Source organism: Solea solea, chromosome 13, assembly GCF_958295425.1.
Source record: "Solea solea chromosome 13, fSolSol10.1, whole genome shotgun sequence".
NCBI classification, from domain to species: domain Eukaryota; kingdom Metazoa; phylum Chordata; class Actinopteri; order Pleuronectiformes; family Soleidae; genus Solea; species Solea solea.
Window position 1 is genome coordinate 19,050,380 of NC_081146.1, and position 12,846 is coordinate 19,063,225.

Genomic DNA, 12,846 nt, shown 5'->3' on the forward strand with positions numbered 1-12,846 from the left:
TATTCTTACATGCAGCTACGTCAGATTGTTTTTAATTCATTCCATATTACCCACCGACTTGTTCTGTTTCCCTCTCCAGCCCATGGCCCAAACCCTCACACAAAAGGAGAAGATTATAGGAAGAGTGGAAAAAACAAAGCTAATTACTCGAGGTATTTCAACCAGCCAATGCTGCTTAAAATGTAATTACATGGGTTTAGACTTTAGAGCTCTGGCTGAGGCTAGGGTGGCAGCAAATCTCACACTGGCAGACACACTCCCTGTGTAAAAACTGACTCTGAAAGTGACAACATGAGGGACACCCACCTGGTGTGGATGAGGAAACGAATATGTCATACTTGACCACATGGAAGAACAGTGTAAAGATTGAAAGATTCCCCCAAAGCTGAGTCCAGAAAGTTACATTTCACAACGGAGAGTTTTAAAGGGATAGTTTGACATTTTGGCTGATTTTCTGACAGGAACCACAGATGGGGACACATTGAAAACTACAAGCATGTCTCAACCCCACAGCAAACCCAGCTCCCAACCCAGCAAACACTTCATAATTAACTAATTTAATTGCCAAAGTGTTAAATAAAATACTAATTAGGCTGCTGTTTTACTGGGAATCACATGCCAAACTTGGTTTGAAGCAGTAACTTTCTGTAATCTCAGCATGTATTTGCCTATAAAATGACAAATGAGCTATAACATCCTAACAAGCGAGTTTTAGAGCTTTAGAGAGACAGCACTTTTTTGTTTTACTGGTCGACAGAGTCAAAGTAGTGGTTTCAGCCGTTTTTACTCCTTATGCTAAGCTAACAATCTACTCCCCTTGATGGACAAGTGTAGCGATTTCAATCTGTGTCATCAAAGTTGAATAAGAAAATAAAAAAATATTCACGTGAGCTTTTAAATACAGACATTTCTTCACATTGGTCGATGCTGTGCACTCTGAATTGGCCCGACATATAGGAAGGCGACTCTTTTTACAGGTTTTTCTATGACTGCCAACAAGCCTGTAAATGCCTTTAAAACAAACAAATGTTTACTTTAAAACCCCATGAAATTCTTTACACCTTTAAAAACTTTTTTTTAAAACACCACAACACAGGTAGCAACGTTTTACAAGGACATCTACTCGTTTAATCACCAATTAACTACTGTAAACTGTTATCATTGGGTGGATGCACCTTTGAACGCTATCACAGGTGAGGAGACACACACAAAGGGTGGTAAAGCCATAAAATTAGGGTAGCTATTTGACAAAAGGCAGATACAGTCTGAATGAGGCAGAGGTGAAGGCTGCACACAGAGGGAGCTGATAAGAGCAGCTCATCTTTCCCCGGAGCGCTGGCAGTTGGAGGAAAAGCTCAGTCTTTAAGATAGTGGTACATGGTAGCTCTCTTGTTTTCCAACCATAACGAACAAAAATGCTGCGCGATAACAGTTAAAATCAGCTCTTTAATTCTTCTCTCCCCTGTCATAACCAGTGACAGTTTGTGCAGAAGAAAGTTCTCGAGTCATGTAAAGTGGGAGTGCACTTTATCTGGTGAAAAATTAGGGGGGAAAAAATCAAATGAGGGAGTTGGAATGGACTAATCCTTGTTAATCAGTGCCTCCCAGCAACTTTACCCTCCATCTAATTTATTTATATGTAGGAGTAAGGGATCCAAACATTTCATAAAAGCATTTACCTCAGCCAAAGCTTAACCTCCTTTCTGAAAGAGGGCTTATGCAATATGACAGTAAAACTCCAGTCATAAACTACTGTTTATGTCCTGGCTGTAAAAGAAAGGTGTGTTTCCTCTGCACAGTTTACTGCATGTCCTCTGCAGTCGGCCCATCGTTTCACAGCCTTTAATAAGGCTGTCTGTAAAAAGGATCAAATGCAAATGTTTGGGGATAAAAGGTAAACACAAGCCACTGTGCTCGTGTAATGTGCAATTAATGTGAATTAATTGCACTGTTAAATAGAGACATGAGTGTGATTCATGAGGGAGAAATTTGACCCGTAGTGTTTTTTCCCCTTTAACGTGGTTTTGCTTTGTGAGTTGGACCTGAATCATTACTCCTAATTAACTCTTGCAGCTCAAAACATACAACTCTTCTGTAAAGTTAGATGTTGTCTCTGTAAGTAAGTATAGTTAACATCCATGTCTGCAGCTCTTTCCCATCATCTCCCACTTGGCAACATGTGTTCAGGCTTAGATTCAACAGGAGAAAAGAACAAGAAAGTGTGTTACCAGTTATTGGAAGTGACAAAGAAGCAACCCACTCTCCTTCAGTCAGCTCCTGTCTCCTGTGTGATGATATATGGTGAGGAAAAACTGCTCCAAAAGCAACAAAAATCAGTATTTAAAGTGTCACGGTGCGATTAAAATTGCATTAAAAAGCTATGTAAATATGCCAAGTCCCTTGACAGCCTCAGCAGTGCAGAACAGGACTTCCTCCTGGAGAATGTAGGTTGAGTTTTGGAGAGGATGAAGCACACAGGCCAGGGACGGGGAGGTGATTTAATACAGCGAGCATTTAGAACAATAAAGCACCGACAAACAGCCACTTGGACCGTGCTTCAAAGACCAGTGTGTTAAACACTTGCAGAAAGACATTCTTTGGAATCATGATCATTCGAAATAGCGGGAAAGAAGAATTAGGGAGGAAGTTGAGGAGGAGGAAGGCAGAGAAGGAGAAGAAGAGGAAGCCAAACACACAAAACTGTCAACCCGACGATGCCGCAGCAACATAAAAGGGAAGGAGTATTTGCGGTTTACTTTCATTGAATTTCAATTTAATCTGCCGAGTTCATCTCCTCATTCTGTCGCCCTTTTCTCTTCCTGTCACCCGAGCAGCCCACAGATATCTGCACCGCTGGTGCCTTTTGAATTAACGGTAATTCAGCCCAGGTCAGCAAATGTCCTGTGGCTGCAAATGACCTGTTGCACAGCGAAGACGTGCTGATTCAGCGGCGGGTAAAAGAGCCATCTTTAGCCAGAACTGCGCTCTGTCTCTCATCAGGTGGCTCAGTTCAGTTCCTGTACCAAATCTAAAACTCTGGCAGTCTGTTTGTAGACCTGCTGGACCTACTGGCATTGAGATCTAAGAGCCTGTACACAATATAATGTGAAATAATAAACTTCCTCAAAGTATCAGTGCTGTAAGTCGGAGCCAGCTTAGCATGTGGTTTAAGGAGGCTTTTGTTCAAGAAATTAATGGCAGATTGTTAGGGACACTTCATTATTAAAAACAGATCAAACCTATTGGCAGTTTAGTTTGGGCTGCATTTGATTACAGTTGCACCTTGGACAACAGAGGGCACCAGCTGTATTTCCTCTGATTGTATTACGCAGAAATGGTGAAACCCTATATTCTGATAGTCAAAGAAATGTAATTGTGGTTTGAGTAAGGTTATCCTCAGTGGGAGAAACATAGTTAAGACAAATTCTTGAACCACCCACTTCAAATGAACATAATTTGATTATGCAAATAAGAGAAATGAGAAACGTAAGTCTTGCTCATTGGGCTGTCCAACAAATCTCCATGTTGGGGAAGAATGGAGGTATTGATTTTCATTAAATTTGTTTTAATTTTTTATGCAAGCACAAAAATGTGCTTTATTTGGGGTTGGGGGTGGGGGGGGTGAGTGGAACTCATTGTGAAATATCCTCTAGTTGTTCTAAATGCTACTGCGGAAAGAACAGGGTGTTTTCCCCTCTAATTATTTTACCAGTCCCACTTGCTTACTCTCCGAGTGATTAATCAAAGTTAAGAAAAGCCAACCATCAACTGGGGCATGTTTCGCATTTCCTCCTGCTGGTGGAGGATCCGTCTCGGGCTTGGCTGCTTGGCCTTATTACAAGTTAATTGAAACCTTGTTTAGAAATACCAAGGTCAACATTTCCAGCCATGTTATCCCAATTAGTTTGCAATGAATCCATTTAAACAGGGGGTATTGAGTGGCCGACCCGATGTGCTACTTGAATTCCCAGTGGGACACCCACATTCGGAGCCTGGGAATCAAAGAGGATGAGTCCCAGTCCCCGACACTGGGGGGGGAGGGATTTAGGGAGGGGAGGGAAGTTGCTTGGTACTGCCACTTTCCCTGTGCTTTCATTTTACAGTTCACATCATTTTTATGACGGGATTCCTCTCAGGTTTTAATTGTGTTGTTGTTCATTGTAAGTTACGGTAAATAGGTTACTCTTGTATCAGATTTTAATTTGAATTATAACCTCAGTAAAGTAGGAACATATTAACACAGGGGTGGGGAGCATCCAGCCTCAGGGAGGCGATTTATAAATTCGATACTTAAAAATCACAGGCCAGCAATTATTTTAACAAAAGAATAATAACATAACATAGTGACAACAGTCCAACATCCACACAATAACACACTCTCAGTCTCTCGGGTGACCCCAACGACCCTCTTTGACACCTTGACTCAGGTGAAACCAACAACATGAAACTGGGTCAGAGGCGTGAACAATCTGCATTGTTCAACTTAACGACTCTCTAGACAGGTTTCAGCCTCAAGAGGTTAAATACATACAGAGGTTTTTCCCATGATAGCCAGAACTAAAGAAGCCTCTTGGATGAGAGGAGAAACATCTTCAACTTAACCCAAGCAAGTCCATTCGATGAAGATGAACTAAGATGAATGAGCACCTTCACTACTGACATTTTTGCAAAAGTGTTAAAGCAATTTTTGGGGGGAATAATCCTAAGGAAATGCAATATAATGTGTGTGCTTAATGTGGAAAAACAACCCTGCATCAATATGAAATCACTGAGCTGCAAAGCAAAATGAGCTCAAATTTATGTATCACAAATTCCGTTTTGAAAAACTGGACGAATATCGAACTCACTGAAGTTTGCATCTCCTACAGCTGTGAGCAGTTCTGTTTAAAAGTCGGGGTCAAAAGTGACACACCCAAAAGCTGGAACACAAACTGCAAGTAGTAGCATCGTCGTCATCACTACCATCAAATATAGTTATAAAAGTGAAACGTTATAAAAACTGACACGGCCTGCAAAGAAACAGTCTCCCCACCCCTGCATTAAAAAACAATTGCATCCACCTGTTAGTCCAGTGTTCTCCAGTGTACCACAGTCCAGTTAACTGGTAAATAAATGTGAAAATGCCCCAATAATGAACAACAACTGCAATCAATATTCTCCCCAGAGAGAGCATTTTTCTTAAGCACGGCATTTGTTTATGTAACTACATAGCAGGAAAGGCAAACATGGGGCATGTCATGTGGAATTTCATTTCAACCAAAAGCTTTATCAGCTGACTGCACTGATTAGAGAGGAGGGAAGAAGAGAAACCCATCATTGAATTCAGCTGGTCAGAATGAAAACCAGCACGCTCACTGTCTACAGTGACACATGATGGCACATCACTGTAATACAGAGAGGGACGCTGGCTTTACAAATGTTCTCCATGTTGTCATGACTGGTATGTGCTGCATGTATGCCCCAGTGGAGCGTGAGTGCATGCAGAGGTTTAAAGCTGTACGTGGACTCAAATAAAAGATGTGCATTTAAATTATCACTCAGATTAGGAATACTGGAATAACTGTTTTATAGACATATGCAGACATAAAATTGAATAAGCCCTTCTGTTACCATCCTGTCGTCGCCGACAGGATTTGGCATGCGTACTTCTCATTGCTGTAACTCCTAGACCGTTTGTGATATCTAGAAAATTCAAAAACTATGGACTTGCGATCTGTCCAGGCTGTGACCCCGCCTTTCATCCTATGTCAGCTGAGATTGGCATAGCACCCCCCTGCGACCCTCATGTGGAGGATAAAGTGGTAGAAGATGGATGAATAGGTACCGGAAAGCAGAGAAATAGAATGTTGGGCCCATACACTTGTCATACGGACTGTGGAACAACCATCCAATCACAGGCAACATTCCATCAGCTTCTCAGTACCGTATTCCAAAAGAGTTGAATAACTGCCAGATATCGAAAGTGAACGTTATCTTGCAAAAGGGGGCAGAAGCACTCACTCACTCATTGGAAATTTTTGGACAATTCTACACCCACAAAATCAAAATAAATCCAGGCGGCCTGATTATCATGATGGTCATAAGAGGGTGAAGTTGAAAGTCTACAGTCATGCTTGCAGGTTTCTTAATGGTCGTAACAATTTTTTTAAATTTAATTTAGATACTTTATTAATACCCTTAGGGAAATTATTCTCTGCATTTTGACCCATCCTAGAGTTAAGAGCAGTGGGCTGCCATACTGAGTAGCGCCCGGGGAGCAATGGAGGTTGGTCAGGGGTACCCCAGCCCTTTCGACCTGGTGGGGACTTGAACCGGCAACAAGCCAAGTTCCCTTTCCACTTGGCCACAGGCTGCCCTAAGTCATTGGTCATTGGTCATTGCCCTGTCAATGACCATATGACAATAACTATGCTAATAGGGTAGGTGTAATGCTGCCTTCACATGCTACTGGAAAGATGATACTTCCCATTTGGGAAAATGGAACCTGAAGTGTGTTACATGCAAGTACTTTTGTTGTTGGAGTGAAATGACAAATGGCTGACACACGGTTCACTGAGCAATTTTTGAATTGTTGGAGTAGCCTTATGTACTACAAGTATTCTATGACCTAAATCAGTGGTATAGTATTTTGAAAAGACAAATAATAATTTCTAACAAAATGATTTACCATTTGTGATGAATCTCAAATACTCTCCACCATCTTGAAATGTCAAACTTTATCTCCAATCTGGAACTTGTGTATCAAAATTATCCCTACCCAATTTCCCACTGGAAATCACGACGTGAGGGGCGTTCATGGGCATTTTGCACGTCAGAAACTCATATTTACCATGATTCCGATAACACATGAAGGTAGCATAATGCTTGCTCTGGTCAACATTTATAAACTGTATATAGGGATGGCACATTACCAATTTTTTTAGCTGTGGTGTGTGGTGGACTACTCGCAAATCAGTGTTGGCCGTCACTCACAAAAGTCACCCCCAGTTTATGCAAATTCCTGATTTTAAAGGACATAAGTGGAAACTTTCGTCCAGCTGGCAGCACTATAGATAAAAAAACAAAGATTCACTGTGACAAATTATTTGAATTCATTCTGAAATAAATAAAAGAGATTCCAAACGGGATTTAAATGGTGAAACTGAAGGACTATTTCTGCCATCTTTGAAGTCATTCAGCTTCTTTGGCCAAACCCCTTCAACCTCTGACAGACATCAGTCAGTGTGTTAACATGCATGTTGAAAGTATGATTTTAGTCAGACTAAGACAATAATTCAGTTTTCTTAATGTCATGTAAAAACGTTAGTCCGACTAAAATCAAACTACTCTTAGTAGTTGTGTCCCCAGTCTTTGATACGGGCGTAGAGGGAGACAACGTATAATCTGCAGTACTGTTGCCGGAAATCATACGGCGGTGGCGTCTTTCTTTCAGACAACACAGCAACCACAAGAGCCATGCTCCATCCAAATTGTATCATGATTAATGTACAGCAGGTACGAAACATACAGTACCACAGTTCGATCCATCTCGCCGTTCACTGTTTGTTTTTCTGTGATGTAAAGGTCAACAGGAAACTGATTCAATACACACTAGCTTATGGAGATAAGTGGCCAATTTATTGCTCAGATTCGACAAGTTGTCCCATCGTCCGTCTTAGCTGTACTATGACCTTAGCTCGATCCATCCGTGTGTGCTGATTGGGAAACGGTGGCACAAAACCACAGCAACAGTCATAGAGAAAGAAACAAGCACACAGAAGTGAGATACACGGAGGATGCTGGGACTCCTTATGCTTTAATGTGATAATTCATCTGAATCAAATATTACAATACAAAGATTCAGCAAAATTCAATCTGAAGAAATGTATTTGCACTCCTACATGAAGTTTACTTAACACAGATGTCCAAATGTGAACAAAATAAGACGGACAGGGAAGGAATCAACAACAGATGCCATGATGGTATTATTTGTATGTGTAAGATTAAAGTGTTCGTTTCTGAAAGCCTTGTGAAGTCAGTCACATTCTTACATTGATGAATCCCACCAGAGTCTGCTTGCATGCTGTAAGCACAAACACTGCGATAGCTGATTACAGTTCTCAGAACAAGTTGTTGCATCTGGAAAGAAGTAATGCAGTCATTTCTTTAAAATGTCAAGCAGATTCTTTCAGACATTTTGCTTTGATTGTTCTCCGAGCTAGAGATGTTTTCTGATTTTTGCTCATAGCCATGTACTATGTTACTCTAGTACTGCTAGAGTATCTTTTAATGAAGAAGAAGAAAAAAAAAGATTTTTCATTCTTCAGTAAAATGTGGCTGATTACCACTCACTGCTACAGGACACTCATCAAAAACATGCCTACAAGTGTTCAGTGTACACTTGAGTTTGGGTGTATGCAAAATGGCACCAGAACATTTATCTAATAACGTTTTACTAATGTTTATTTGTTTAACCATAATGATATGTTACTGTAAGTTCTCACCTTGAAATGAAAACAATGAAAACAATGCTGAAGTCATTTCCAGCTCTTTATTGTTATGTCATCCTACATTTGCAGCATTCACACTGAGGGGTTGCCCTTAGGTGAGTATCTGTCTGAACCGGTTACGTTAACTCCAGGTGGTTCTAACCTCGACTCTGTTAAAGCTCGGGTTCTTAGGTCCGGAGAATCTGGCCTTAGCATGTTATCTATCCATCGCTTTATCCTTCAAATGAGGGTGCTGGGCGGCACTGGAGACAGTCCCAGCAGGACTGTGGGAGGAAACTGAAGAACTCAGAGAAAACCCCCACACACACACGCGAAGAACATGCAAACTTCATGCAGAAAGGCTGCATTAGCATGTTATACAGAGCAAATGTAATCAATACCAGAGTGCAGATAAAAATGGGTGTAGACCTCTGGTTGCAAAACAACCACCTGTTTGGAAGCCTGAAGAGTCCTTATTTGAGCAGCGTCATGAGGTTTACAGACATTTCCTTCAACCAGGAACCAATGGGAAGATGCTGGCTGTCAGCCAAAGTCAGGTCCATGAGTTTAATATTTGAGCTGAATGTCTTTAATCTCATCAAGATCACCATTCATTTGCATATTCATTAACATTTCCCAGTGTAGCTATGAACTAAAGGTACAACACCTTTACCCCATGTGAAGACTGTTATTGCATTTAAGTCTTTAGAGGATATAGGAGTTGAACTGGTCTTCTTAATATTGTCCTGTCTGATGTGCGAATGGCACGGGATCTCCATCTCTTCTGGTGAACAGTTACTTGATGGTGTCTTGTTGGCGTGTCCAAAAGTCATGGCTGGCGTTTTTTCCATCTTCGGGTCATGTCTTCTCAGCTGAAGCTGAATGTTTGGTTGGCAGCGTTAAAGGGTTTAGGTGGAAAAGAGGAAAGTCATTTTCCTACCAGGAAGTGGGCTGGTGTCAGAGGCTGAGACTCCTTAAGCTCGTTATCAACAAAGAGAGTGGTCGTGAATTTACCGTCGTTTCTGCCTCTGCTAGTCCAGATGTTAATTCTTTAAAGCTCAGCGGGCTTTCTCAAACATGTCTTAACTGACCGAACCAGTCTTTCCCAGAATCCTCCCCACCATGCAGCTCGCTCTACGATGTACTTCCATGTGATGCCCTTTTCTCCAAGTTTTTGTCTTTTTTCCTCTAAATGTGAACACAATACACAAAATTAACACCATGTTCAATTGAAGATCACATGAGAAGTACACTCATTTTCCCAGAGACTTCCATTTAACCAGCAGAGTCGCCCCCTGGTGGCTAAATGCTAGTTCCATTCTACCTTCTGGGCTTCATTTTCAAAATTGGCAAATATCACTTTTTATATCCAGTGTATGATTATTACATGGCAACCCCATAGTTCCCCAAACACAGGAAGTTGTTGTCTATAGTGACGCTGTAAGGCTGAATTGTCTGAAGTACTGTAGGCAAGTGAGAGGGTAAGCGACAGACATGTGTGCCATGGAAATGATTGGTCATGTCTATTACATCATTGCGAGGGGTACAGACTCCACCTTCAGCTTTTTTCCCCCAAAGCAACTCGTATATTAAAGGCTATTGTGGAGTTAAGATTTCACCATACAGGATAAAAGTGTCTCAGCTACAAATTACCAACCAGAGCTTTAAAGCCCACTCCTTTTTGATTGGCCAGCATCCACAGTTGATCTGTGCAACACCACCGTCTCGCTCACACACAGCTGTGCACAGGTCCTGAAAACAAAACCATATGAGGTAACATAATTTATTGGAAATTGCAACTTTTCCATTTGAGCCCAAATCCAACCAGAAGAACATCTGCAGCACCAAATTTTACAGATAAATATTACACCTGTTAGCTACTTATTGGTAGACCTATCAAAAGATAGTGTTTAAATCACGTTTTTATTTCATTTTCTTCGATGTACTGTATGCACATATTAATATGTATATATGTGTGGGAAATGATGCCTGAAGTGCAAAATGCTGTCAGCTCACCTTATCAGTAAAATGTTATTTTGCTGTTGACAAATGACTGTAGTGTAAATCTGCAACATCAACTATTTGTAGAGTTTGGAAAAGGCCTGTAATATGACTCAGGTAAACTGTTTAGCGAGAACTTGCTGTGCTTTGAGAAGATGATTGAATAAAGAAATTTTGGCATCGGCTCATCGTGAAAGTTGAAAAAAAAAGGGGGGGGGGGGGCGAAACTAAATCTGCAGACCAGTGAGATGCCTAAGCTTTTATGTATAATATGTTTACATAAATTTACCTCATTATTTTAAACATTGGCCATATTTAATATAGACATCTGACAATGAAACATTACATATATGATAGAAAATAGGAAAAAGCTTAATGGGTTCCCTTTTAAATACACCATTACCCCCTCTTGATGTAGAGATGACCTCATAATTCATATTACAATAAATGGATTATATGCAGGGGTGTTGTAAAGAAAAATGACGGTAAATGGGTATGAGCTCAATGGAGTATACTACTTCCATGTTATTGATGTGAACTTTCTGAAAGAAAATATTTATGCTGTAATTCTCCTTCAGTTGAGCGAAACCAGAGGCTTCCATCAGAGATGAGGGACTGCAGCATGAGCAACTGACCCTGGACAAGGACTACTTATTGGACGGAGGGCGAGCATTCCAGCCAGCAATCAATATCAGTATCTCTGTGATGTGAGTAATTGCATGGAGTTACAGTGGAGCAGTTATGGGGAGCTCCCTGCTGTGGTTTCACAGCTTCCAAAAACACAGGCAGACAGTGTCATTACCTTGCCTTTAACACAGCCATGTTGAGCGCCACGGCTTCTCCTTTCACTGCCACTCCAAATACACAGATCATTGCACAAGGTTAAGAAAGCAGGGCCTGTGTATTTTGGCAGGTGGAATATATTCTGAAAGAGCAACAAATCTGCTATATTTAGTTGTTTTTTTTGATGGTGGAGGGAGCAGAAGGAACCAAGGTCTGTGTCAGTAAACTCCAGAACCACAAGAGAGAAGGATAAAGTACTAGCAGATAACAGCTCACGTGATCTTTAAAAGAAAAATGAATTACTTAATTTAAGTTTTACAGGAAGTGTGGCACACACATTCATTTCAATGAACACTGGGTGCTTGGCAGGACCAACAAAATGCAAAACAAAACACTTTACTACTGACTAGGTGACCTTTCAGGCCCAAGCCCTTCTTCAGACAAAGAGAAATGCAGCAGAGACTCTATTATTACTTTTATTTTATTTCATAATTCCCCCAGGAAAAATAAAGTAAATAATAATTAAAATCACAATAATAGTGATAAAATGATAGAAAATATATTAAACGATTAATTAACAAATAGAAATCAAGTGTGTAAACCAGGCAAACTAAAATTGTGTAAAATGGAAATAACACATTTTATTTACAGTAGAAGCAAGAAGATAGCAAATAGATACCCATTACAAATGTTTGCAAACCTCAAGGACTTAATGTTTTAGTTAACAATTGTAATAAAAGGATTTTTTTAAAAATTGAAGTTTTAACAGGAAATCTTTGGCGGCAGGTCTCAGATCTGTCGTACATGTTGTTAAGAAGAGTTGTGGCTCATCCTAAGCTCCAGCCAAACAGTGACAGCATGAGGGTTGACATCTCTCTCTCTTTCCTGTACACACCGCGGGCCGCTCTGCAGATTTACAGCCGAGCGTGGAAGCAGCAGCTGGCCGCACCGGCAAGAGGGAAGCTAATCTTGTTTACATTCAATCTGCTATTTCCTCCCCTGTGAAACCTTGAGAGAGTGGAGTCATGTAATACTTGTATTAAAAATAAGTGTAGCAGAAATGGGCCTACTGGCAGCGTGCAGTGAAAGTTTTCTGTGGCCTGGCCAAGAGGGCCTGCAGCAAAAAGCAATCAATACACCCAATATTCCCTCACATACTCTTGACTAACAATAACCCACATTTAGAGCCACACCACAAGTCTTCAACTTGCTCCAGCAAAAATAAGGGAGGCTATTCTCTGTGTCCATGCTGATTGAAGCGTGCTGGTTAACATGATGAAGTGTAGCACTTGTTTGTTTGCTGACACGTGTGTTTCTCTCTGAATGTGTGCCTGTGTAAATTAATACTATGAATAGAAAATATTATCATTTTAACATCACACGGGACACACTGGATTTTCATCAGATCCATCATAGTAGCTTTGAGTAACAACTTGTCACTTTGGTATTATGGTGATTAGGGCTGCTTGATGGTTGTATTATGAAAGACGGTGGCTGACGTGGTTTAACACAGTCTGAATTCGACAAAGCCTTTTTTAAAAAAAAAAAAGTTAGGTTAGGTTAGAATTGGCCTGTACAACTTCCTTTTTCTTCT

At 40.7% G+C, this 12,846-nt stretch overlaps 1 long non-coding RNA gene across 1 annotated transcript in view; it reads left to right on the forward strand.

Annotated features, from left to right (window-relative positions):
• The window catches only part of LOC131470963 (uncharacterized), a 35,902-nt gene extending 24,732 nt beyond the window's left edge, over positions 1-11,170 (forward strand). Inside the window, exon 3 of the long non-coding RNA XR_009241961.1 lies at positions 11,048-11,170. This is a non-coding gene — a long non-coding RNA (uncharacterized LOC131470963). The remainder of the gene's footprint in view (positions 1-11,047) is intronic.
• The last annotated feature ends 1,676 nt before the right edge of the window (positions 11,171-12,846 follow it).